We start from the raw sequence: 27,029 nt of genomic DNA, 5'->3' as shown, positions 1-27,029 counted from the left end.
TGTTCCTCGGAGCTAATGTATTGAATATTCAGATGGCCTCACCCTGTATAAAGAACAGCCGTCCTATCACACTTCGTGGTCTCTGATGAACACTCGCCGTCGAGGACCACATACTGGGTTCTATTATTCAAGAAGTTTTCGAGCCATTCACATATCTGTGAAATTATTCGATATGCTCGTAGTTTCTTTAACAGTCTACAATGGGGCACGTTGGCAAATGCTTTCCGGAAATCTAGAAATATGGAATCTGCCTGTTGCCCTTCATACATAGTTCTCAGTATTCCACGTGAGGAAAGGGCAAGCTGAGTTTCGCACTTACGATGTTTCCTAAAACCATGTTGATTCGTCGACATAAGCTGCTTAGCCTCAAGTAAGTCTATTATAATCGAACTGGGAATGTGTTCAGGAAGTCTGCAGCAAACAGAAGTTTGGAATGTTGGTCTGTAATTTTACGGGTCCGTTTCTTTACCTCTCTATATACTGGAGTCATTTGCGCTTTTTTCCAGCCGCTTGGAACTTTGCGCTGGGCGAGGGATTTACGACAAATGCAGGTAAGGGGCAATGACGTAGAATACTCTTTGTGAAATCCAAAACCTATAACAATATTAATATATAGAAGAAAAACGCTGCGATCTTATGCACCATCCTAATATTTTGCGATCTCAGAATTTGCGGCATGAGGCAGCGTCACACGTCGCGAGGGCCAGGGAAGACCACCCTCCCTTCGAAAAAGCACTCGCATTATCGTGCCTGTAGACTAGACTTGCTGTCCTTACGACACCCACTTTCTACGTGGCGCTCACATTCCGCCAGTAGCAGGGTTATCGCCTGCTAGTTAGGCAGCCAGCTACACACGCCAGCTCCTATCTAGCTCCGCGCCTCCTGTCTGTCAAAGCAGCGCGCATATAGCCACGACCGTCTCTCATCCTCTCCGCGAGCAACCTCAACATTTCTTCTTTTAAAATATGTAAAATTAAATAAATAAGTTTTTTAGTTTACTGCGACTATTACTTTTTGAGGCACTGTAAACATTTCTTTGTTTAATTACAAAGAGTGGGGATAATATGGAAAATGTTCTCAAACATAATTTTGAACGTCGAATGTGGAATATATATACGAGTTTCCTAATACCAAATGCTGATTGGAAGTATCTTGCATGTAGTGTGCAGGTTGACAGAAACTGTTCCGTCAGTGGTGGCGCGTCTATTTGGTAAAACATCCACACCACATCTCCGTACGACATCGCTAGCCACGGGTGGGTCCTGAACCTGTCCTGGAGAGTGGAGGCGTGTTTCAGCCCGAATCAATGGAGCGCTCTGTTAGTTCAGAGACAGGTCTCCGTGCCGGCGCTGACGTACGGCGTGGTAGGAGGTCCACAAAACCTCAGGCGTGGTGAGGATGTTTTGGACTTTGCGACGGCAATAAGGAATCAACTTTTACACTAGTATGGCCACAGTAGTGAGCTGTATGTAGTCTTCTTATCCTGAGAAACTGCAACTCTATTGGAATTTTCGGAAGAATCCTTAGATAATTCTGCAGAACTGATACTTTCATATTCATTAGTGAAGGACTGCACTGCTGTTATTACGCAGTTTAATCTTTGCTTCATTAAACAACAAAAAATAAACCCACATTATATGAGCTAAATCACTGTTTAATTAAACAGTAATAATGTACCCAGTATCATTCTGGCAATATCCCCCAAGCTGTGGCTAAGCCATGTCTCTACAATATCCTTTCTTCCAGGAGTTCCAGTTCTGCAAGGGTCGCAGAAGAGCTTCGGTGAAGTTTGGAATGTAGGAGACGAGGTACTGGCACAATTGAAGCCGCGGGGACGGGTCGTGAGTCGTGCTTGGGTAGCTCAGACGGCAGAGCACGCCGTGAGGCAAATATCCCGAGTTCGAGTCTCGGTCCGGCACACAGTTTTAATCTGCCAAGAAGAGCCAGTAATAAAGTACACTTTCATTACATCAGACTGTTGGTGCGTACAAGTGTTACTCCGTGGTAATGGCCCATACGAAGGAATAAACACCGCAGCTGCAACAAATCCCAGCCACCAGCTTATTCGATGAAAGCTGCCTCGTTGTGGGATTGTGCTTCTGGCTCGGAACCTGGGTTATTTTCTTGCAGGTATCGCCAGTTTTTCTTGTCCAGTTCGTTGCCCGGGTCAGAATGTATGGCATGGGACCAGCCATGCGTAGCGTTCTAGATATGAGATGCACACAGACGTATATCTCATTAAATAAATTATGAGTGCAGTTATCCTGTTAGTTTGGTCGCGGTACGTGGTAGTGGCTGAGTGAAGTAGGCAAAATCCGCGAAATACGGAGCAATAAATACTCTTAGGTAATACTAAATAATATGCACCGAAGCGCCAAAGAGACTGGTATAGGCATGCGTATTCAAATACAGGCTGAATACGGCGCTGCGGTCGGCAACGCCTGTATAAGGGAACAGGTGTCACGCTCTGTTGTTAGATCGGTTACTGCTGCTACAAGGACAGGTTATCAAGTGAGTTTGAACGTGGTGTTACAGTAGGCGCACGAGCTATGGGACACAGCATCTCCGAAGTAGCGACGAAGTGAGGATATTCCTGTACGATCATTTCACGGGTGTACCATGAATATCAGGAATCCGGTAAAATATCAAGTCTCCGACATCGCTGCGTCCGAACCATTTAACGAAATATCGTCGATATGGGCTTTCGGAGCTGAAAGCCCACTCGTGTACCCATGATGACTGCACGACACAAAGCTATATGCCTCGCTTGGGTCCTTCAACACCGACATTGGACTATTGGTGACTGGGAACATGTTGCCTGGTCGGACGAGTATCGTCCGAAAGAACAGACACCATTGCTGACTTGAAGCCGTCTAGAGCGAAATGAGAATGATATTTATACCTTCAGCTGCTGACGGGCGTTGATATATATCAACGGCGACAGGTGAAACATGTGTGCCCCGGCCGGTACTCGAACCCGGGATCTTCTGCGTAAATGGCAGACGCTCTGTCCATCTGAGCCACCGATGGCACAGAGGATAGTGCGACTGCAGGGACTATCTCGCGGATGCCTCCCGCGAGACCTACATTCTCACCTTGTATGTCCACACACTACGTTCGTAGTGTCCCACCCCAACACACTCATTACTCCTGGAAGACATTCTTACCAAGCCCCATAAGCAATCGGGGAATTTGTGTGCATTCCCTATAGAAGAAGAAGGTCATGACCAGGATTTCCAAAACTATATACTTATGGGGATATGGTGTCTGTTCTTTCGGACATGTCCGAAAGAACAGACACCATTGATGACCTGCAGACGGCTAGAACGAAATTAGGATTGTATTAATACCTTGAGCTGCTGACGGGCATTGATATATAGCAACGGGGACTGGTGAAAATGTGTGCCCCGACAGGGATAGAGCGTCCTTCATGTAAGCAGGAGATCCTGTTGTTCGAGTCCCGGTCGGGGCCCACATTTTCAGAAGGGGCCGTTGATATATATATTGATATATATCAACGCCCGTCAGCAGCTGAAGGTATTAATATAACTTCAGACACTAGTCGAGCCATGCCACGTGGAGTTGCGGTACTTCCGCGTACTCATGGGGGCTTTACACGATGTTAGGGTGGAGTGCCAGTTTCTTCGGCTCTTCAGTGTATATGACTTACAATCAAAACATTTTTACATATATGGTAATGTTCGTATCACTTATGGTGCAATTTAGTGGTGATAGAGTCTTCAACGTGTTTCATCAGTACTGTGGTGTATCGAGGTGAGTGAGTGTGGTTGGCAGATACCTCAGTATACTGCGGGATGTAGAACAATTAGTTCTCTTAGAAAAGGCTATATTCTCTATGACCTTTGTATAAGCGAGTATATTAAGTAATACGGTAAAGTTCAATCCTCTCCCTGTTCCATCCATACCGGCATTAACGTTGCGTTTCGCGACATATTTAACCGCAGTAATACTCTCTTAACATAATGCTATTTAAATTAAGCTCGAAATGCGCGGAAGTTGCTTTATTTCATTAGGCATGTACTTTTCATTGCATATATGTAATATATTGTTTTCACAATACTTGCTTACAGACTATATTTGCAGTTACTGACGAAAACGCACTAAATCGTGAAAAGGATTATACATACGAAGAATAAGCGAAATTCCTATGCGAAATCACTGTAGAGAACCGTTCGGTTACCCATTTGTTACTTACCACTGGTTGTACCTTGTAGTCTATCTGGATTTTTTTTCTTTGTGACTGTTGATTGTCGGCAAAGTGCAGTTAACGAAAACGCACTGGGACATTACAAACTGATATATTTATTAAAGATTGAATGACGAAACTGCGCAAGCATCGTATGGTGTCCGACGAATGAAACAATAAACGCATTTTCACAGAGTATGTAGCTTTTCCTAAGGGTATTTGTTGCTCAGTATTTCGCGAATTTCTGTTCGCCACACTTATTCACTATCACGCACCAAGAGAAAAGTCGCTTACCGACAGCGTGAGACCAAGCGGTAGCTACGAACAGAACAACGAGTCGGTGGCAGCCGGTCATGCCGGAAAGTCTGTCAGTAAAAAAAAAGAACAGCCCTACGGCCTACCCAAACCATTGTTTCCCATTCGGGGTAGATGGCGCTGTAATCCACAAATATCAGCTGTGCCTGTTTTTGCATTTAAGACACAAAGCATTTTATTAAAGTAAATGTAAACCTTTCTATTCAAAAGGTACATACTGATTTTCAGACGTTGCTTGAGTGTGTTGTAAATGTGTACGGTGCAAATAAAAGAGATTTCTAGCAAATAAGCTACCTGTATGATAACGCAGTTATCTGTTTACTACGGGGTTGGCTGTGATAAGTGCCCAAACCACGTGAATGCTTCGCCATGTGTTGTGGCCGAGCGTTTCTAGTTGCGTCGTTCTGGAACCGCGCGATCGCTACGGTCGCAGGTTCGAATCCTGTCTCTGGGATAGATGTGTATGATGTCCTTAGGTTAGGTAGGTTTAAGTAGTCCTGAGTTCTAGGGGACTGATGACCTCAGATGTTAAGTCCCATAGTGCTCAGAGCCATTTGAACCATTTGAAGCTGAATGCTTCACTTCGGTCGCCTCCCTCGAACCCCGCCAACAGGGTGACCGATTTAGATGTGCGTTTCCGCCCAACCGTTGTAAATCTCACGCTGGCCGCTACGCGGAATACAAACCACAACCAGTGTAATAAGCTAAAATGCCCATGAGGTGATAATGATTGGCTCACCTGCCGCGGATACTCAACGAAATCAAGCATTCCAATGGTGAGCGGCATGGGTGCTCAGCGATAGTAAGCATCCCGATGCGAACAAAATACTATTACATCAAAATCTTGTTCCTGGATCACGTTAAACGTCGATTCTAACCAGACACTGAAACCGCTAACCATGGTACACTCTACAATCCAATTTGGGACAGTCAAGTTGGTATCCCACTGCTATCCAGGGCGTCTCCAGACTCACCTTCGCTCAGCATCGGCGCTCAGTTCGAAGGGGGACTCAAGACTGAAGACAGCTCTACCTCAGCCAAAGAGATTCCAGGCCGAAGGCGTTTGTGGAGACGTCACGGATAGTGGTGGTATACCGAGCTGTATGTCGCCCACCGTATGACCCGACAACCAGGAGTCATGCTCTGGGGTGCCATTACTTTTCACAGTAAGGCCCCTTTGGTTGTCAGCCGCGATATCCTTACAGCACAGTGGTACGTGTAAGACATTGCACGTGCTGGTTTTTTTTTCTTTTTTTTTTGAGAAGCCATTCCGGTCTGACATTTCAACAAGACAACGCCTTCCAGCATACGGCGAGAGTTTCTACTGCTTGTCTTCGTCCTGGCCAAACCTTACTTTGGCCAGCAAGGTCGCCTGGTCTCTCCCCAACTGAGAACTTTCGGAGCATTATGGGCAGCACCTCATCTGCATGGATACTCTGCAAATTGCATTTAAAAGCCTAGCAGAGGGATCATCGAACCACCTTCACAATCTTGTATTATTCCAATCTCGTATAGCGCGCGGAAAGACCGAACACCTATATCTTTCTGTACGAGCTCTGATTTCCCTTATTTTATCGTGGTGGTCGTTTCTCCCTATGTAGGTCGGTGTCAAAAAAATATTTTCGCATTCGGAGGAGAAAGTTGGTGATTGGAATTTCGTGAGAAGATTCCGTCACAACGAAAAACGCCTTTCTTTTAATGATGCCCAACCAAAATCCTGTATCATTTCAGTGACACTCTCTCCCATATTTCGCGATAATACAATACGTGCTGCCCTTCTTTGAACTTTTTCCTTGTACTCCGTCAGTCCTATCTGGTAAGGATCCCACACCACGCAGCAGTATTCTAAAAGAGGACGGACAGACGTAGTGTAGGCAGTCTCCTTAGTAGATCTGTTACATTTTCTAAGTGTCCTGCCAATAAAACGCAGTTTTTGTTTAGCCTTCCCCACAACGTTTTCTTTGTGTTCCTTCCAATTTTGGTTGTTCGTAATTGTGATTCGTAGGTATTTAGTTGAATTTACGGCCTCCATATTTGACTGATTTACGTGTAACCGAAGTTTAACGGATTCCTTTCAGCACTCATGTGGATGACCTCACGCTTTTCATTATTTAGGCTCAATTGCCCATTTTCGTACCATACAGATATATTTTCTAAATCATTTTGCAAGTTGTTTTGCTCTTCTGACGACTTTGCTAGTCGATAAACGACAACTTCATCTGCATACAATCTAAGACGGCTACTCAGATTGTCTTCCAAATCGTTTATAAATATAAGGAACAGAAAAGGGCCTGTAGCACTACGTTGGGAACACCAGAAGTCACTTCTGTCTTACTCGATGGCTTCCCGTCGATTGCTACGAACTGCGACCGCTCTGACAGGAAATCACAAATCCAGTCCCACAGCTGAGACGATATTCCAAAGCACGCAATTTCACTAAAAGCCGCTCATGTGGTACAGTGTCAAAAGCCTTCTGGATATCCATAAATGCGGAATCGATCTGAAATTCCTTGTCAATAGCAGTCAACACTTCATGAGAATAAAGAGCTAGTTGTGTTTCATAAGAATGATGTTTTTTAAACTCATGTTGATCGTGTGTCAATAGATCGTTTTCTTCGAGGTAATTCATAATGTTTGAACACAATAGACGTTCCAAAAACCAGCTGCATATCGACGATAACGATATTGGCCTGTAATTTAGTGGATTACTTCTACTACCTTTCTTGAATATTGATGTGACCTGCGCAACTGTCCAGTCTTTGGGTACGTATCTTTCGTCGGGAATTCGACGATCTAACGCCCCGGTTGGACAGAATTTTGGCACGATATCCCTCAGGAGAACATCCAACAACTGTATTTGTCAATGCCGAATTGAATAAATGCCTGAATAAGCACCAGAGGTGGACCAAAGTGTTACTTATTTGTTCGGTTTCTGAAGCTCTTTCTGTTAGATAAATCATCCAGATTGTTCTGTACATGTACTACACATCGACCGATTTTCGTCTCATTCGCAATATTCCTTCATGGCGTATAGTTTTGTGTCTTAGAATGTATATCAATATTTCCAGAATGACTACGGAAGATGCTTTATAAATGAAAGCGAAGCGCTTCTGGTGAAAGTACTCTTTAATTATTTGCAGTACCCTTAATATGGGAAAACCATACATAATTATTCTACAACTGATTGCAAAAAGTAATGACAGTACTTTTTTAACAGCAAAGCGTTTTCAGAAGAGAACGCTTCTGCTCAGATAATGCGTTTGGCTTTAAGCAGTTTCAATAGATGGTTCAAATTGCTCTAAGCCCTATTCGACTTGACATTTGAGGTCATCAGTCCCCTACACCTGGAACTACTTAAGCCTAACTAACCTAAGGACACCACACACATCCATGCCCGAGGCAGGATTCGAACCTACGACCGTAGTAGCACCGCAGTTCCGTAAGGAAGCTCCTAGAAACGCTCGGCCACAATTTCAATAGATCATCGAACATTGAGGACAGCTGAAATCTCTCAAATTGAATGAAGCTCCATGGCTCGACCGAATCCCTTAACACGCTGCATGGTATGTGCGGCTGTGTTAGCACTTCTGTTAACTATAATCCATCGTACATTGCAAAAACAAAAAGCCCTGCCCAGTAGTTGGAAGAAATCACAGATGCACCCACCTACAAGAAGGGCAGTACAAATGATCCTCAAAACTACCGTCCGGTATCCTTGATATCGATTTGTTATAGAATCTTCGAATATATTCTAAATTAAAAAATAACGCGGTATCTCTAACGGAACGACCTCCTCGGCAACCAGTATGGATTCCGAAAAACATTGATCATGTGAAACCCAACTCGCAATTTTCTCAGATGACTGCTAAAAGTAATGGATGAAGGCAGATAATTGCAGTATTTTTCGATTTTCGAGAAGCATTTGACTCAGTACCACGGCTATACTATTATCAAAACTAAGACAGTATCGGCTATCAATGGAAATTTGTGACAGTTGAGGACATTTGATAAGGAGAATGTAGCTTGTAATCTTGGATCGACAGTCATCATTAGGTATCAGTGTAACTTAGAGTGTGCCCCAGGGAAATGTCTTGGGGGGCCTCGCTCTTCATATTGTGCAAGGTGATGCAAAAGTCCATATTATTCCAAAAGTCAATACTTCACGGAATAATGCAGGTAGGGAGAGCCGCGCGGGGTAGCCGCGTTGTCTTATGCGCCTTGCCACTGTTCGCGCGGCTCCCCCCCGTTGGAAGTTCGAGTCTTCCCTCGGGCACGGGTGTATGTGTTGTCCTTAGTGTAAGTTAGGGAGCGATGATCTCACCAGTTTGGTCCCATAGGTACTTACCACAAATTTCCCAAATTCAGGTTTTTACTGAAACTAAACAAAGTGCAAATGACAAATAATCCTGAGTTAGTAACGAGCATCAAAACCGATATAGGGATTAGTGAACACAGGGTTGTCGTAGCGAGACTGTATATTCTGATCCCCAAATCCTCGAAAAATAAGCGAGAAATATACCTGTTCAAAAAAGCACATAAAACTTCACTTGACGCCTTCCTGAGAGCCAGTCACCACTCATTCCAAATTAATAATATAAGTGTAGACCAGAACTGGCTTGCATTCAAAGAAATAGTATCGGCAGCAATTGAGAGATTTATACGAAATAAACTAACAAACAATGGAGCTGATCCTTCTTGGTACACAAAACGGGTTAGAACACTGTTGCAGAAACAACGAAATAAACATGCCAAATTTAAACAGACGCAAAATCTCCAAGATTGGCGATCCTTTACAAAAGCTCGAAATTTAGCGCGGAGTTCAATGCGAGATGCCTACAACAGTTTTCACAACGAAACTTTGTCTCGAAACCTGTCAGACAAACCCAAGAGATTCTGGTCGTATATGAAGTATGTTAGCGGCAATTTACAATCAATGCCTCCTCTTCGCGATAACAATGGAGATAATATCGAAGACAGTGCTACCAAAGTAGAGTTTCTAAACACAGCCTTCCGAAATGCCTTCACAAAAGAAGACGAAGTAAATATTCCAGAATTCAATTCGAGAACAGTTGCCAACGCGAGTAACGTAGAAGTAAATATCCTTGGAGTAGTGAAACAACTCAAATCACTTAATAAAAGCAAGTCTTCTGGTACAGACTGTATAAAAATTAGGTTCCTTTCCGAGTATGCTGAATCATTAGCTGCATAGTTAACAATCATATACAACCGTCCGCTCGACGAAAGATCCGTACCCTTAGACTGGAAAGTTGCACAGGTCATACCAATATTCAAGAAAGGTAGTAGAAGTAATCCACTGAATTACAGGCCCATATCGTTAACGTCGATATCCAGCAGAATTTTAGAACATATATTGTGTTCGAACATTATGAATTACCTCGAAGGAAAAGGTCTATTGACACACAGTCAACATGTGTTTCACAGGAACGATCTTTCCTAAACCCAACTAGCTCTTTATTCACATGAAGTGCTGAGTGTTATTGACAAAGGATTTCAGATCGATTCCGTATTCCTGGATTTCCGGAAGGCTTTTGACACTGTACCGCACAAGCGGCTCGTAGTGAAATTGCGTGCTTATGGAATATCGTCTCAGTTATGTGACTGGATTTGCGGTTTCCTCTCACGGAGGTCACAGTTCTTAGTAATTCACGGAACGTCATCGAGTAAAACAGACGTGATTTCAGGCGTTTCCCAAGGTAGTGTTGTAGGCCCTTTTCTGTTCCTTATCTATATAAACGATTTGGGAGACAATCTGAGCAGCCGTCTTCGGTTGATTGCAGATGACGCTGTCGTTTATCGACTAATAAAGTCATCAGAAGATCAAAACAAACTGCAAAACGATTTACAAAAAATATCTGAATGGTGCGAAAAGTGGCAGTTGACCCTAAATAACTAAAAGTGTGAGCTCATCCACATGAGTACTAAAAGGAACTCTTTAAACTTCGGTTACACGATAAATTGGTCTAATCGAAAAGCCGTAAATTCAACTAAATACCTAGGTATTACAATTGGAAAGAACACATAGAAAATGTTGTGGCAAAGGCTCACCAAAGGCTGCGTTTTATTTACAGGACGCTTAGAAAATGTAACCGACCTACTAAGGAGACTGCCTACACTAAACTTGTCCGTCCTCTTTCAGAATACTGCTGCGCGGTATGGGATCCTTACCAGATAGGACTGACGGAGTACATCGAAAAAGTTCAAAGTAAGGCAGCACATTTTGTATTATCGTGTAATATGTGAGAGAGAGTCTCACAGAAATGATACAAGATTTGGGTTAGACTTCATTAAAAGAAAGGCATTTCTCGTTGCGACAGAATTTTCTCACGAAATTCCAATCACCAACTTTCTCCTCCGGATGCGAAAATATTTTGTTGGCACAGACCTACATAGGAAGAAAATATCACGACAATAAAATAAAGGAAATCAGAGCTCGTACGGAAAGATGTAGGTGTTCATTCTTTCCGCACGCTATAGGAGATTGGAATAATAGAGAATTGTTAAGGTGTTTCGATGAACCCTCTGCCAGGCACTTAAATGTAATTTGCAGGGTATCCATGTAGATGTAAACCAACAGATGGCTCTTTATATGATACAGAAGCAATATTTAGCATAGCAATTGATTTTTGACGATGTTCCTTATAACAAATTCTCAATATGTCGGCCGTCATTCATCAACAGTGCTTGTAGTCAGACGACAAAGTTGTGAAAAGCTCTGTACAACTTCCCAGTAGGCATGGTGAGAAACTGCCGTCGAGTGTTGTCTTTTAGCATCGCTAATGTTGTCGGACGATTGTGGGTGACTTGAGACTTCAGGTAAGCCCACAACCAATAATCACACGTACTGAGGTCTGGGGACCCGGGAGTGGATGCTCAGCACGCGATCCTCACTAAATAATGTGCGCGAGACATCTTTCACACGTGTATCAAAGTGGGGTGGAGCACCATCCTGGATAAAAGTCGTACCTTCCGGCGAGTGTTTATTAGCCAGACATGGGACGATGACATTTTGAAACTTCGGCCTACCTCGCACCCGTCACGCTGACAGTTTGAAAAGTTGCCCGTCTGTTGCCCAGTTTTACTGTCGTTTTCCGTTTCAATAAAAGCCGACGTCATTTCAGGCATTTGTTTCACTTTTTACCACTCGACCTAAGTTGTTCCGTGAATTAGGCTACAGGAAAATTAAAGAGGTCTTCGGGGAAAAAGAGAAACAGCTGTACGAATATAAGGAGCTCAGATGGAGAACCAGTCTTCAGCAAAGAAGGGAAAGGTGGGAGGTCGAAGGAGTAAGTAGAGGGTCTATACAAGGTGCGGGGTGGCGGGTTAATAGTAATAATTGTAATCAGTCATGTTGTTGTTGATGTTTTGGTCTTCAGTCCTGAGACTGGTTTGACGCAGCTCTCCATGCTGCTCTATCCTGTGCAAGCTTCTTGATCTCCCAGTACTTACTGAAACCTACATCCTTCTGAATCTGCTTAGTGTATTCATCTCTTGGTCTGCTTCTACGATTTTTACCCTCTACACTACCCTCCAGTACCAAATTGGTGATCCCTTGATTCCTCAGAACATGCCCTACAAACCGGTCCCTTCTTCTGGTCAAGTTGTGCCACAAACTCCTCTTCTCCCCAATTCTGTTCAATACCTCCTCATTAGTTGCGTGATATACCCATCTAATCTTCAGCATTCTTCTGTAGCACCACATTTCGAAAGCTTCCACTCTGTTCTTGTCCAAACTATTTATCGTCCACGGTTCACTTCCGTACATGGGTGCACTCCACACAAAAACTTTTAAATCTATACTCGATGTTAACAAATTTCTCTTCTTCAGAAACGTTTTCCTTGCCATTGCCAGTCTACATTTTATATCCTCTAATGGCTCTGAGCACTATGGGACTCAACTGCTGAGGTCATTAGTCCCCTAGAACTTAGAACTAGTTAAACCTAACTAACCTAAGGACATCACAAACATCCATGCCCGAGGCAGGATTCGAACCTGCGACCGTAGCGGTCTTGCGGTTCCAGACTGCAGCGCCTTTAACCGCACGGCCACTTCGGCCGGCTTATATCCTCTCTACTTCGGTTATTTTGCTCCCCAAATAGTCAAACTCCTTTACTACATTAAGCGTCCCATTTTCTAATCTAATTCCCTCAGCATCACACAACTTAATTCGACTACATTCCATTATCCTCGTTTTGCTTTTGTTGATGTTCATCTTATATCCTCCTTTCGAGACACTATCCATTCGTTCAACTGCTCTTCCAAGTCGTTTGAGGTTCGCCGATGACACTGCAATTCTCTCAGAGACAGCAAAGTTTTTATTTCTTCTCCATGGATTTTAATACCTACTCCGAATTTTTCTTTTGTTTCCTTCACTTCTTGCTCAATATACAGATTGAATAACATCGGGGAGAGGCTGCAAACCTGCCTCACCCCCTTTCCAACCACTGCTTCCCTTTCATGACCCTCGACTATTATAACCACCATTTGGTTTCTGTACAAATTGTAAACAGCCTTTCTCTCCCTGTATTTTCCCCCTGCCACCCAAGCCCTCTATATGCTTCTTCCACCTTTCTGTTTTCCCTTCTTTGCTTGGAACTGGGTTTCCATCTTGATATTCATACAAGTGGTTCTCTTTTCTCCAAAGGTCTCTCTAATTTTCCTGTAGGCAGCATCTATCTTACTCCTAGTGAGATAAGCCTCTACATCCTTACATTTGTCCTATAGCCATCCCTGCTTAGCCATTTTGCACTTCCTGTCTATCTCATTTTTGAGACGTTTGTATTCCTTTTTCCCGCTTCATTTACTGCATTTTTATATTTTCTCCTTTCATTAGTTAAATTCAATATCTCGTCTGTTACCCAAGGATTTCTATTATCCCTCGTCTTCTTACCTACTTGATCCTCTGCTACCTTCATTATTTCATCTCTCTAAGCTACCCATTCTTCTTATACTGTATTTCTTTCCCCCATTCCTGTCAATTGTTCCCTTAAGCTCTCCCTGAAACTCTGTACAACCCCTGGTTTAGTCAGTTTAACCAGGTCCCATCTCCTTAAATTCCCAGCTCTTTACAGTTTCACAGTTTCAATCTACAGTTCATAACCAATAGATTGTGGTCAGAGTCCACATCTGCCCCTGAAAATGTCTTACAATTAGCCGGCTAGAGTGGCCGAGCGGTTCTAGGCGCTACAGTCTGGAAACGCGCGACCGCTACGGTCGCAGGTTCGAATCCTGGCTCCGGCATGGATGTGTGTGATGTCCTTAGGTTGTTAGGTTTAATTAGTTCTCAGTTTTAGGGGACTGATGACCTCAGATGTTAAGTCCCATAGTGGTCAGAGTCATTTGAACCATTTTTTTTTTTTTTGTCTTACGATTTGTAACCTGGTTCCTAAATCTCTGTCTTACCATTATATAACCTATCTGATACCTTCTAGTATCTCCAGGCTTCTTCCATGTATACAACCTTCTTTCATGATTCTTGAACCAAGTTCTGATCACTCATAGGAGGAAATATTTGAAATATTAGAATTATTTTGAATTTCTGTAAATATTGTTCGCCGTCGTTTACGAGAGCCTGGAACATTTCTATGGTGACAATGCAGTTGGAATATTTAAACAATTGTGGCGCTTTTTAATCTCAATTGTGCAAGGAATGCCATCAACATAACTCACCAAGCGTAATTACACTGTTAAAAATCCTTTTCACCCACCTCATAGCAGTGTGCGACCACACCCCCAACCTCTTCGCCAGGCTGGCCATTTCGCCTATTCCTTCATGCGGAGGCCACACTACTCCCACTCAGGTCCATGACTGGCTACTGGCAGAGCGGAAGTTGCACTGATCCCTACACAAAAGCTTCAGATGGTGGCAAACCTTCGATATTTGATACCTGAGAAATTCCTGTTGAAGCACATGCTCTCTCTCTCTCTCTCTCTCTCTCTCTCTCTCTCTCTCTCTCTCTCTCAGGCAGTCACGTCATGTAGTGTGCCACTGCCAGGACTGTACGCACCGTCCTCCATGGTTGGTTAAAACCACAAACAAAGCAGCATTTACCCAGTAAACCCCAGCTGTGGACGTCTTGGAAATATTCTCTCACTCTATCTGACTGATTGACTAATTAATTAAATCGATACCCTTTTTGTGGACAGTTTTTCCTTGCTTCCTATTGGTGGATAATAGAACTGGAATATTTGATGGTATTTGATCCTACAACCTCCCAGTATCCAGACCCTACTGTTATTTTTGCCTTGCCTCCTATCGGTCGATACTAGTACAGTTACGTCATTTGGTAGAGAGTCCATTAAGTTGAAGGTAACGGAAAATTTCAAACTTCAGTTCAGTTGCATGCTCTGTCTATAAACAATCTGTGGAGGGTTTGTACTGGTGCTACAATGAGATGGAGGAGAACGAGAAGGAAAGGTCTACTGCCTGATAGGATACAGACAACGGCAAATACCACTGAAAGACAGAGATCACTGTGATGTATTGAGAAGCACTAAACGTGACACGCTTGAAACACCTACTGATGTCCACACACAGCGCACCTGTCCCCTCGTACACCGCAATTGCCAACGCTCAGAGGCCAGAGAAAACTGTAGCAACCATGGATGTGCGTGCATACCAGAATGCACCATCCCAGCCACGGGCTGCGTCCAAGGATGATTGGAGTGGTAGGAATTCGGATTTCATCAATGCGTTCAGGACCAACACTAGGCAGTGATCAATACTGAATCGCTCAATTGTCCATGGAGAATACATGCAACACACGCGATCGAAAAGACAGCCCAACTCGTACTGAGTATCAGTTCGCTATTCAGCTATCCAGAGGGCATCATCGCCGGGAGTTGTCCTGCAGCTGTGCGCAAAAAACGACTAATCTGCTGGCCTGAACTTTTCTTTGTCCCCACCACTCGCAAGAGCCTTTAGCCAGCAAAACCCATTTGTTCTGGCCACAGTCTACCTCTGCCACGTGCTCCGCACGACAAAATTTGTCGTCCTAGGAAACCAGCGACGTATTTATCACTGTAATTACAATCACATAGTTCGATTGCAGCCCCAACCAGATAACATTCAACAGAGATCGAAGTACCAGAAACACCTCCTCCTGACGACTGTGTCTCTGGAAATATCAATATCCATCCCTCTTATGACTGGACACAATCGTCCTCCTTATGGCTATCGATGCCTTGAAACTGCAGTCTCCCATGTCAAACCCATATCTCCCTTATGACTGGACACAGCCATTTTCTTTGTACGTGTTGAAACAATAACCACAGTAACTTCACACCCCCAAAACAAGCTTTATGAGCCTGCCAATCGCATCCCCTACTAAGTATAATACTTCGCCAGTAACTGAATGCTTGTTGCGCCAAGCAGTATTCAGCGGAAAACCGCGATGGATGGACATACCTCATTTGTTTTCCTTGTGAGTGTGTCTTAGGAAGAGAGACATAATAGTCTGATGAGTGACCAGATATTAAAAACACGATCGCAAAGACCGTGTTACTGTAACCCTGCATAAAAATCGGTCTTCTTTCTACAGACACCCAAGTATCACCAACGATATCCATGCTGCAAAGTATACATTCCTTATAAATCGAGGTATGCTAGTGCTTCTGAATGAAGTAGTCTTCCGCACAAATACCGTGATATTGAGCATAGATAGTGATTGCGGTTTCTGTATTAACAGACCGAAAGTGTGGGTGCACATTGCTAGCGATGTAAGCTCGTAATAAAATCAACCTTATCACCGAATTTAGAAAGTGATTCAGCTAAGAAACATGGTACTAATCGAATATTTGTGACTGCTTCTTGCAGCTGCTAGGTAGCTGCCACACTAACAAACTGTATTTGTAGCGTCTTCTATCTCGATAGTGTGTAGACAGTGTAACAGAAAAAAACGGTTCAAATGGCTCTGAGCACTATGGGATTTAACATCTGTGGTCATCAGTCCCCTAGAACTTAGAACTACTTAAACCTAAGTAACCTAAGGACATCATACACATCCATGCCCGAGGCAGGATTCGAACCTGCGACCGTAGCAGTCGCGCGGTTCCGGACTGAGCGCCTTAACCGCGAGACCACCGCAGCCGGCCACAGTGTAACAGAGTTTCTGCGATATATCCACATGGTTATAGGGGAGGTTGATGGCTCTTGTAACACACCATCTACTGTATGCGAGCATTCTCAATCACTTAAAAATGCAGCACTAGCTGGAACTCATAAAATATGTATAAAATCCTTGACTATAGTGTCAAGCTTTCTGCCAGAAATACTGTCTGGAATTTAGTACCATTCAACCACATATTTTGGTTGGACCCTATCACGATGTCTTAATGATTATAGCGTCTGCCCTCAGTAGCTGAGTGGTCAGCGCGACAGAATGTCAATCCTAAGGGCCCGGGTTCGATTCCCGGCTGGACTGGAGATTTTCTCCGCTCAGGGACTGGGTGTTGTGTTGCCCTAACCATCATCATTTCATCCCCCATCGACGCGCAACTCGCCGAAGTGGCGTGAAATCGAAAGACTTGCACCCGGAGAACACTGTACCCGACGGGAGGCCCTAGTCACACGACATTTACATTTTAATGATTACAGCCACTGGTAGATTACATTCACGGCACTCTCCTATCTCAAAACTAGTTACCTTTTTCGATCCTGTCTGCTAAGGACCCTGTACGGCAAAACTCCTTCGTGATTTTAAACAGTCCATCTGCATCTTGTAACTCTCCCTCGGTCTCTGGCTCGGCCTCACGGCAGCCTTGTCCATGTGATCGTCACAATTTGAGTTGTAGCTGAGCCGAAGTTGGAGAGAGAAACACGGTGAGCTGAGTTAATGCAACAGGACCATGTTTTTACCGTCTGGTGGAAATGGGAACATTTTGTCGTAGCTCTGCTAACCGTTTGCAATGTGTAAAGCCAGTGCCAAACAAAGCTTTCTCCTGCAACACAAGCTAGTAGGAAAGACAGTACCAGCAGCTACAGTAGTGTTTATGAGGAAAATTAGGTAGACTCCACATAATATGTGAACTAGAAGGAGGACAAAGATCTTGCTACAGCATTGAGGGATGTTTTCAAACTACATACGAGTACTGCAGTGCACAGACCTCCATCCCTAAGGGTGCATTTCTATCTGTCACCAAAACATTATCTCTATCTTAGTTTCTTTCTGTTGGATGGTACAAATAACGATGAGCTATAAAAGCTTCACTGTCACCCAGCAGAGAATTTGATGAGGTTTTACCCTGTTCCTCTCTTCTGATATATCGAAAACAAGTACCGTCTGTGTGCTATGTGGCGATCATATTGAAAATATACAGGTACTGCTCCACTGGAGCAGGTGACCAGTGATCGAAGTCGCTTCATCACCTGCACTGTAGGACCACCATATCCCACAGACTATCAATTAAAGAAGAGTGTCCCTGAGATTTTGTTTGATATGTTGCTTTCCACAGTATGTGTCTGCAGCTTTGTACACCGCCATACATTTTGTTTTTCCACCATGACTTCAAGGTCTGTGTCAGGTGTTAAACTGACATAAGCACATTTCGATCCATTGGCTCTCACAGAAAGCTGGGCATTGCATGGTGTAAACTGTGATGCTGTTCTCAAAGCACACAGGATGGTTGAAATAAGACAGAGGCGGTGTTTCTTACTGACAAAAATGTGGAAAACGTCACAACATGTGGAAACTCCACAATGCCGCTAACTCTTCCAAACAGCTGTCCAGAGGTACATTTAATCTCATCTTCAATAGTGATGGGATGGCAGATGTCTTGGTGTTCCATTATGATTTATTCCCTCTTATATTGCAGCTATGTACGTGATCTCTGTTTCAGTGCTGGTCATCCCTGGAACGTGTTGCTCTCATAAAGACTCTCTCCCTCTCAAACAAGTGGGGTTCGTCAATGTATTATGCAGTAATCAACAATGTACCAGTGGATGGATGGGATGGAAAAGATGCCACCGATGTACTGTAATAAGCACCACTGTTGATGGTGCTATCAATTTCAGCAATATTATCAGTTTTTCCATAATGTCAACGCGGACCAGTGACATGGTAGCATGTTTCCCAGGTTCTGCATCATCACTAAACTGCCCCCCCTCTACTTTGCGAGTACTATTGCGAATGTAGATAGATGACTGATGTATATGTATCTTACCTTGACTCCATGTCTCTAGAATTCCTCCTCTTTCCGCTATTGTCTTTATGTAGCGCCATTCTACCACCCTCCTCCAGAATGTGCAGTCCTATTGATTTCGCTAAGTACACATATCATGGTATTCTTCTCTAATTTTATGTATTTAACTAGGTTTTCGCGATTTTATATATTTTATCGTATTTCCCTCAATTTCATCGTATTTCACTTCAGTTTTTCGTGATTATACCAGGTTTTGCTCGAATTTTACCGATTTCACGTCTTTTTCATTTTTTCCTCAAAGTTTCCCATATGTGTATGGTCGTATTGCTGACATACCCATGTACTGTCCGATTTTCTACAAGAATATTTGTGTTCATTGTACACCAGACTATTAAAAATCCTAATACTTGTCCTCACCCTGATGATCCACATGCAAGAATTTTGGATAGGGCGATCATTAAAAATATAGTAGCAGTCGCTTCGTACCTGTATGAGACTCCACTACATCCATCAACTGCTCCACTCGTTGAAAACCGTTCTGGAATCAATTCCGTGTACTGATATGATCAATGAGAGAGGCTGTCTGCAGTCTCATGTAGTGCTGCTCCCGTGGCTTCAGATATTGACTTGTGTTGTGCAACCAATCGCCTCCTTTGCTTTTTCTAATGTTTGGAATTAGCATTCAGTGTAATAGTTAGTCTGAACACAAATAAAATGTGCTAATCAGACCCCTGCTGCAAGTACCGAGTCTCAACATCTGCATCATGCCCTGTGACACCGTTTGGTGCTGATCCAAGTCATCAACCTCTCTTCACTGGGGACTTGTCTGTCGGCATTTACTTCTCACCATTCAGAACTTTCAGACTGACCTTAAACCCCTGTCTTCCCTCCATTCTCTGTTAGGACACCACGACATTTAAATTCATGCTGCTAAAGATCATACCATCTTCGATATAATTAATATTATCATTATCTGTAAGAATATTGTCTAGATTCTCCATTAATAATAAACATGCAAGGTGTACCACTGCTCCTATCACACCTGCTTTTATACTCTAAAGATCCACAGAGATGGCACATGATCACCCCAGTTAAACTATTTTGTGTGCTGGATGTCCATTGCATCAATGCACCAACAGCCGCAAGGAGTATGAAGCATTTTATGTGTAAAACTGTACCCAGTTGAGGTGTGAGGGTCTTTGGTGTGACGTCATCAGCTCGTGACTGCGTGTGAGATCGCTCTTTAAGTTTTTATATATTTTTAGGTTTCAGATACATATTTTAAGGGTTTTCGAGATAATGTTTACTATATAAGTGACTTATTGGTGGTTTCTTCATTCACCTCCGCCTTTCTTGTGTTGTGACCTGATATTTGTGAGTGTTTCGTATCGAGCAACTTAACCTCTTACCTGTGTTTACATTCAGCGCTGACTGGTTGCAGCTGTAACGGCGCATCGAAAGCTAAGTGTTAATTAATTGTTTGTGTATAGTGGTTTATTTAGGAACTTTAGTAATCTTCAACCGGTGTTCTTATGTTTTCTGGTGAAATAATTTCAGGAGAAATTTTTGGGAACTGTTCTCAGTTTCGTTACTGTGTCATTAGACGTTTGATTTTCTTTCTGTGTTAGTCTTTTGTTATATTCTCATTTGCTGTTGATTAATACTTTTAATAATAGTGGTTACTTCCCTTGTAGGGTAAGTTTGTGATTATTGTAGTCAGTTTTTTAACATCTTCTTATTGTACTAGCGGAACTTAGATAAAGTAGTTTTCTTGTTTCAATAACTGTAAAATTTTACCATGAGTCAGAAGTGTGGGCTTTGTCGTAGATTCGTGAGTAGTGAATTCCGGTGTGAGACTTGTTCTAAGTATTTTCACTGGGGGGAATGCAGTGGGGAAGCCAGTGGGCATTCTGGTGAGATCCTCTCCTGGAACTGCAGGTTATGTAGCAAGAGTAAGCTGATAGAGGATCAGGAGCGTAAGATCTGTGCCCTTCAGGTGTAGTTGAAAAACGCACAGGAGGAGCTAGATAGGATGAGGAGGGAGAAGGGTGTTGGGGAATTGGAGCTGGCTGTTGGCAAGAGATCTGCTAGGAGAAGGAGATTTTCAGATAGTTTTACTATTGGTGTTTGGCAGTTGGTCATATCTATTGCAGAGTGTAGTGGAGAGGCAGATGTAGGAAGTATGCAGCAGACCTCAGCAGTTACGGTGGCTAGGACAGTTGCAAAGTCTAAGAGAAATAAGAAGGTTCTGTTAGGTAGTTCTCATGGTAGAGGTGTAGGCCAGCAGTTGCAGGAAGCGTTGGGGAGTGAATACCAGGTCACCAGCATTGTGAGGCCTAATGCAGGATTGGCTCAGGTGACTGACTGTTAACATAGGGGGGGGGGGGGGGGAGGATATGTAGGGATTTTACTAAAGAGGATCAGGTAGTGATTGTGGGTGGGGCTGGTAATAGTATTGATAGGGATGGGGAGTGTGACGTAGATGGTGACCTGGAAAAGATAGCCACTCAGACTGGCAACACGAATGTGCATTTCATGGAACTGTTTCAGCGTCATGATCGGCCTCATCTTAATACAGCCATCAAGCATAATAACATGAGACTTGGGGGTGTGCTGATGACAGAAGGCATGAGTCACATTTCAGTGGTGTCGGTGGAGTCCATCAGCAGGACGGGTTTCACTAGACATGGCCTGCACCTCAACAGGTATGGAAAGGGGAGGTTGGCAAAGCTTATAGGTGACAGCATAGGTGGGGTTGGTGGGATCACTCATGGGAAAATTCCTGCAGTAGTGGGTGTTAGAGATGCACCTTTTTTAGAATGAAGTCAGCTGATAGGTATTCCTGCTTAAGAGAAGTCTCTCTAACAAAGAAACCACTTTCGACAAAGCTTAGGTATCCGACTAAAGAGGGAATTAGTATATTTCATCAAAATACACAAGGTATTAGAGATAAAGTTAGTGAACTGCTTATAGACGTTGACTCTGAAATTATTGGTATATCTGAACACTTCTTAAATAAGGAGATAATTCAGAGGCTTCCTTTACCAGGATACAGGCTGGCTGGCAGCTTTTCTAGGAGCTCTTTGCGGTGTGGGGGAGTCGCCATGTATGTGAAAAACGGTATCCCATTTGAGCCAATTGATGTTTCAAAGCAATGCACTGAAAAGGTGTTTGAATGTTGTGCAGGTGTGGTTAAATTTAGTGGAGTTAATCTTCTAACTGTTGTTATTTATAGATCCCCAGACTCCGATTTCACAACATTTTTGCTAAAGCTAGAGGAGGTTCTTGGTTCACTTTATAGGAAATACAAAAAGTTAGTTATATGTGGTGACTTCAATATTAATTGTATAAGTGATTGTGCAAGGAAAAGGATGCTGGTAGACCGCCTTAATTCATATAATCTTATGCAAACCGTATTCTTTCCAACAAGAGTGCAAGGGAACAGTAGAAAAACCATAGACAACATTTTTGTTCATTCCTCATTACTAGAAGGGAATTCTGTTAGCAAAAAAGTGAATGGCCTTTCAGATCATGATGCACAAATTTTAACTCTAAAAGATTTTTGTGCTGCAACACATATTAAATATAGTTATCAACTTTTTAGGAAAGCTGATCCAGTTGCTGTAGAGACCTTTGTAAACCTTATCAAGGAACAAGAGTGGCAAGATGTTTATAGTGCTGATACTGCAGACGATAAACATAATGCTTTCCTCAAGACTTTTCTCGTGCTCTTTGAAAGTTGCTTTCCGTTAGAACGTCCAAAATAGGGTACTAGCACAAACAGGCAGACTGGGTGGCTGACTAGAGAGATAAGAATATCCTGTAGAACAAAGTGGCAATTATATCAAAACGTTAGAAACAGTCAAAATCTAAATGCAGCAGCCCATTACAAACAGTATTGTAAGGTGCTTAAATAAGTTATTAGGAAGGCAAAAAGTATGTGGTATGCAGATAGAGTAGCTAAGTCTCAGGATAAAATTAAAACCACATGGTCAGTCGTAAAGAAAGTGGCTGGTCTGCAGAGGCAGGTCGAGGATATAGAATCAGTGTGTAGTGGAAATGTCCGTGTTGCTGATAAGTCGCATATATGTACAGTATTTAATAATCACTTTCTGAATATAGGAGCTGAACTAAATAGAAACCTAGTCCCAACGGGGAATCACATAGCGCTCGTAGAAAAAAGTGTTCTGAGACTGTTACCTGAAATGTTCCTCCATGATACTGACAAGAGGGAGATTGAGTTAATAATTAAATCACTAAAGACCAAGAACTCTCATGGATATGACGTGGTATCTAGCAGAATACTGAAGTATTGTTCTATGTATGTTAGCCCAGTACTTAGCCGTATCTGTAACTTTTCCTTTAGGAGTGGTTGGTTTCCTGACCGATTAAAGTACTCAGTAGTGAAGCCACTTTATAAAAAGGGAGACAGGGATAATGTTGACAATTATAGACCTATTTCTATGCCATCGGTGTTTGCTAAAGTTATCGAGAAGGTTGTATATACAAGGTTACTGGAGCATTTAAATTCACATAATTGGCTGTCAAATGTACAGTTTGGTTTTAGAAATGGTTTAACAACTGAAAATGCTATATTCTCTTTTCTCTGTAAGGTTTTTGACGAATTAAATAAAAGGTTGCGAACGCTAGGTGGTTTCTTTGATTTAACGAAGGCTTTTGACTGTGTTGACCACAAAATATTACTGCAGAAATTGGACCATTATGGAGTAAGGGGAGTAGCTTACAATTGGTTCGCTTCTTACTTTTAGAACAGAAATCAGAAGGTAATTCTCCGCAATATTGAGAGTGGTAGCGATGTTCAGTCCCAATGGGGCACTGTTAAGTGGGGCGTTCCCCAAGGGTCGGTGCTGGGGCCGCTGCTGTTTCTTATTTATATAAATGATATGCCTTGTAGTATTACAGGTGATTCCAAAATATTTCTGTTTGCTGATGACACCAGCGTGGTAGTGAAGGATCTTGTGTGTAATATTTAAACATTATCAAATAATGTAGTTCATGAAATAAGTTCATGGCTTGTGGAAAATAATTTGATGCTAAATCACAGTAAGACTCAGTTTTTACAGTTTCTAACTCACAATTCAACAGGAACTGATATCTGGATCAGACAGAATGGGCATATTATAAGTGATACGGAACAGTTCAAGTTCCTAGGCGTTCAGATAGATAGTAAGCTGTTGAGGAAAGCCCATGTTCAGGATCTTGTTCAGAAACTAAATGCTGCTTTATTTACCATTAGAACAGTATCTGAAATAAGTGACAGTTCAACACGAAAAGTAGTCTACCGCATATATTTTCATACGCTTATGTCATATGGTATTATTTTTTGGAGTAATTCTTCTGATTCAAAAAGGGTATTTTTGGCTCAAAAACGAGCTGTTCGAGCTATATGCGGTTTAAGTTCGAGAACCTCTTGTCGAACCCTATTCAATAGTCTGGGAATTCTGACATTGCCCTCACAGTATATATTTTCTTTAATGTCGTTGGCGCTGGTTGTTTATGAGGAGATCGGCGAGTGACGCGTGGACACTGGGACATGTGCATTCAGGATGTGTTTCTGCGATATCCAACATCTAGCCATGACAACTACTACTACGGACTGGATTGTAGTATTTTCTGTTGCCTTTGTCCTGTCCCCTAGCAGACCCTTCCTCCTCCTCCTCCTCCTCCTCCTCCTCCCTCTTCCGAATGTAGTGGAGAGAACCAATTTAGGAATTCTACAAAGGTTTAAAAATCCAATCGCAATATCCAATTCCCCATTAATGGCTCTGAGCACTATGCGACTTAACTTCTGAAGTCATCAGTCGCCTAGAACTTAGAACTAATTAAACCTAACTAACCTAAGGACATAACACACATCCATGCACGAGGTAGGATTCGAACCTGCGACCGTAGCGGTCGCTCGGTTGCAGACTGTAGCGCCTAGAACCGCACGACCACTCCGGCCGGCAATTCCCCATTAATCAATTTATTGTTGTTGTTTTCTTGCGAGCACACACACCAGTCAACTCTCCACAGATTGTTTATGGACATAGCTGAAAATTTCAAATTTCATCTCAGTTGCATGCTACCTCCAGCGTAATGGACTTTCTACGAGGGCTATCCACAAAGTACATTACGTTTTGGAATTAAAAATAAATAAAGTGTTGGAAATTTTTTATTGTATACAGATGAAATCCATACTTAAATACTACTTTCCTACATAGTTGCCATTTAAATTAAGGCACTTATCGTAGCGATGGAAGAGCTTGGAAATTCCTTCGTCGTAAAATTCGGCCGCCTGCGCCTTCAACCACGTAATGACTGTCTTTTGGGACAGAAAAGGTGTGATTTTTGTGGATTTCCTGGAAAGAGGCACTACAATAAACTCTCAAAGGTATTGCCAAACTCTGCACAACCTCAGAAGAGCAATACAAAACAAGCGCAGGGGAAAGTTGGGCTCAAAGATCTTGCTGATTCACGACAACGCCCGGGCCCACACGGCAAATGCCACTCGTGAAGTTCTCGAATCTTTTAAGTGGGAGTTGTTTCCTCATCCGCCGTACAGTCCCGACCTGGCACCGAGCGACTGCCACTTATTCCCAGCAATGAAGAAGTGGTTGGCTACGCAGCGTTTTGATGACGACGCACAGCTTCAAGAAGAGGTAACCACGTGGTTGAAGGCGCAGGCGGCCGAATTTTACGACGAAGGAATTTCCAAGCTCGGCCTTAATTTAAGTGGCAACTATGTAGAAAAGTAGTATTTAAGTGTGGCTTTCATCTGTATATAATTTCCAATACTCTACTTATTTTTAATTCCAAAACGTAATGTACTTTGAGGATAGCCCTCGTATAAATGACCTAACTATATCAGTATAGACCAATAGAAGGCAACGGGAAAAAATAACAGTAGGGTTCGGGAACTGGGAAGTTGTAGGATCGAATCCCATCAAATATTCCAATCTTCGTAATCCACCAATAGAAACCAACGAAAACCTGCCCCACCCGTTATTGTTATCACCGCTCAGCTGATCCCAGCCCCGTGATCGGTCTGACTACGACCGTCCGTCGTTGCCTCCTACTGCTGTGGCCGCGCCTGCTCGGCCGCTCTCGTCTAGGTTTTCGACCGAGCCCGCGACTGGAATCGTGCGTTTGCGCACCGCGTGACTAGATCGTATACTTAGACACATACTCCCCCAAATCGTACTCGAACTCTTATTGCACTGCTTTAAATGCTTCCACATCATCCTTGCATTTTGCAGCTGGGATGATGTGACACATGTGGGTTGGCATTTTAGTCAGGCAAATACGGATCAGCTCTGCTGGTCCGAACGTATAAAATAAAAATTGATTAGCCTGTACCATGTGTTCGAGCAAACGGGCGGCGCTCGTAGATAATGAATATTTAAAGAAGACTATTACGATAATACTGTGTGGGACCGTGTAACCTACGAACATTAGGCTGAAAGTTTGGGTTAGTGTAAGTGATGATCTCAGCAGAGTGATCCCTTAGGAATTCACACCCACACATTTCCTAATAACAACACACAACCCATGCCGGAGGGAGGACTCGAACCTCCGGCAGGAAGGGCTCTCAATCCGTGACATGGCGCCTCAAACCTCGTGGCCACTCCGCGCGGCGCTGAAAGGAAAGCCTGCCGAAATTCCCTTACTGTCGCACAGCGCCGCGATCCGGTCCTCATTCGCATGGCAGGGTCCCCTGCTAAGAACCAACACGCGAATTCAGTCCTGTGTGTGTTGGGCCACACTGGGGCAAGCACAAATTCGAACTTTTCCGACCAGCTATAGGGGTGAATTCAGTTAGCCGAGTTCAGGAACAACTCAAACTCACGTAGTGAAAGGAAATGCTTAAAACAGAAGCTCTGCCTTTCTCTCGCGAGGGTCTGTCCTTCGCCCCGAGTGCCGCCCGCAACATTGCTCTCCCTGTAGTCGCACTTAGCTATCCTCGTCTCCCGAGTCCCTCTTTGCACTTGTGTCTCGACGCCCTTTATTCCCTGAGGCTCCACCTCCACCACGCCCCAAACATCTACATCTACATGGATACTCTGTAAATTACATTTAAGTGCCTGGCAGAGGGTTCATCGAACCACCTTCACAATTCTCTATTATTCCAATGTCGTCTAGCGCGTGGAAAGAATGAACACCTATATCTTTCCGTACGAGCTACGATTTCCCTTATTTTATCGTGGTGATCGTTTCTCCCTATGTTGGTCGCCGTCAGCAGAATATTTTAACATTCGGAGGAAAAATTTGGTGATTGAAATTTCGTGGGAAGATTCCTCCCGCAACGAAAAACACCTTTGTTTTAATGATCTCCATCCGAAATCCTCC

The 27,029-nt window shown here is 43.2% G+C and overlaps 1 protein-coding gene and 1 non-coding gene across 2 annotated transcripts in view; both read right to left on the bottom strand.

Moving 5' to 3' along the window:
* Positions 1-27,029, bottom strand: part of LOC124605289 (proteoglycan 4-like) — a 171,502-nt gene that overhangs the window by 63,134 nt on the left and 81,339 nt on the right. The window lies entirely within an intron of this gene.
* On the bottom strand, positions 2,957-3,031 carry Trnak-uuu. Its single transcript has one exon. It is a non-coding gene; the product is annotated as a tRNA-Lys (tRNA).

The sequence above is a fragment of the Schistocerca americana genome, chromosome 3 (assembly GCF_021461395.2).
Source record: "Schistocerca americana isolate TAMUIC-IGC-003095 chromosome 3, iqSchAmer2.1, whole genome shotgun sequence".
NCBI lineage: Eukaryota > Metazoa > Arthropoda > Insecta > Orthoptera > Acrididae > Schistocerca > Schistocerca americana.
Note: the sequence above shows the minus strand (reverse complement) of the source record. Positions and strands in the feature narration are given on the sequence as shown.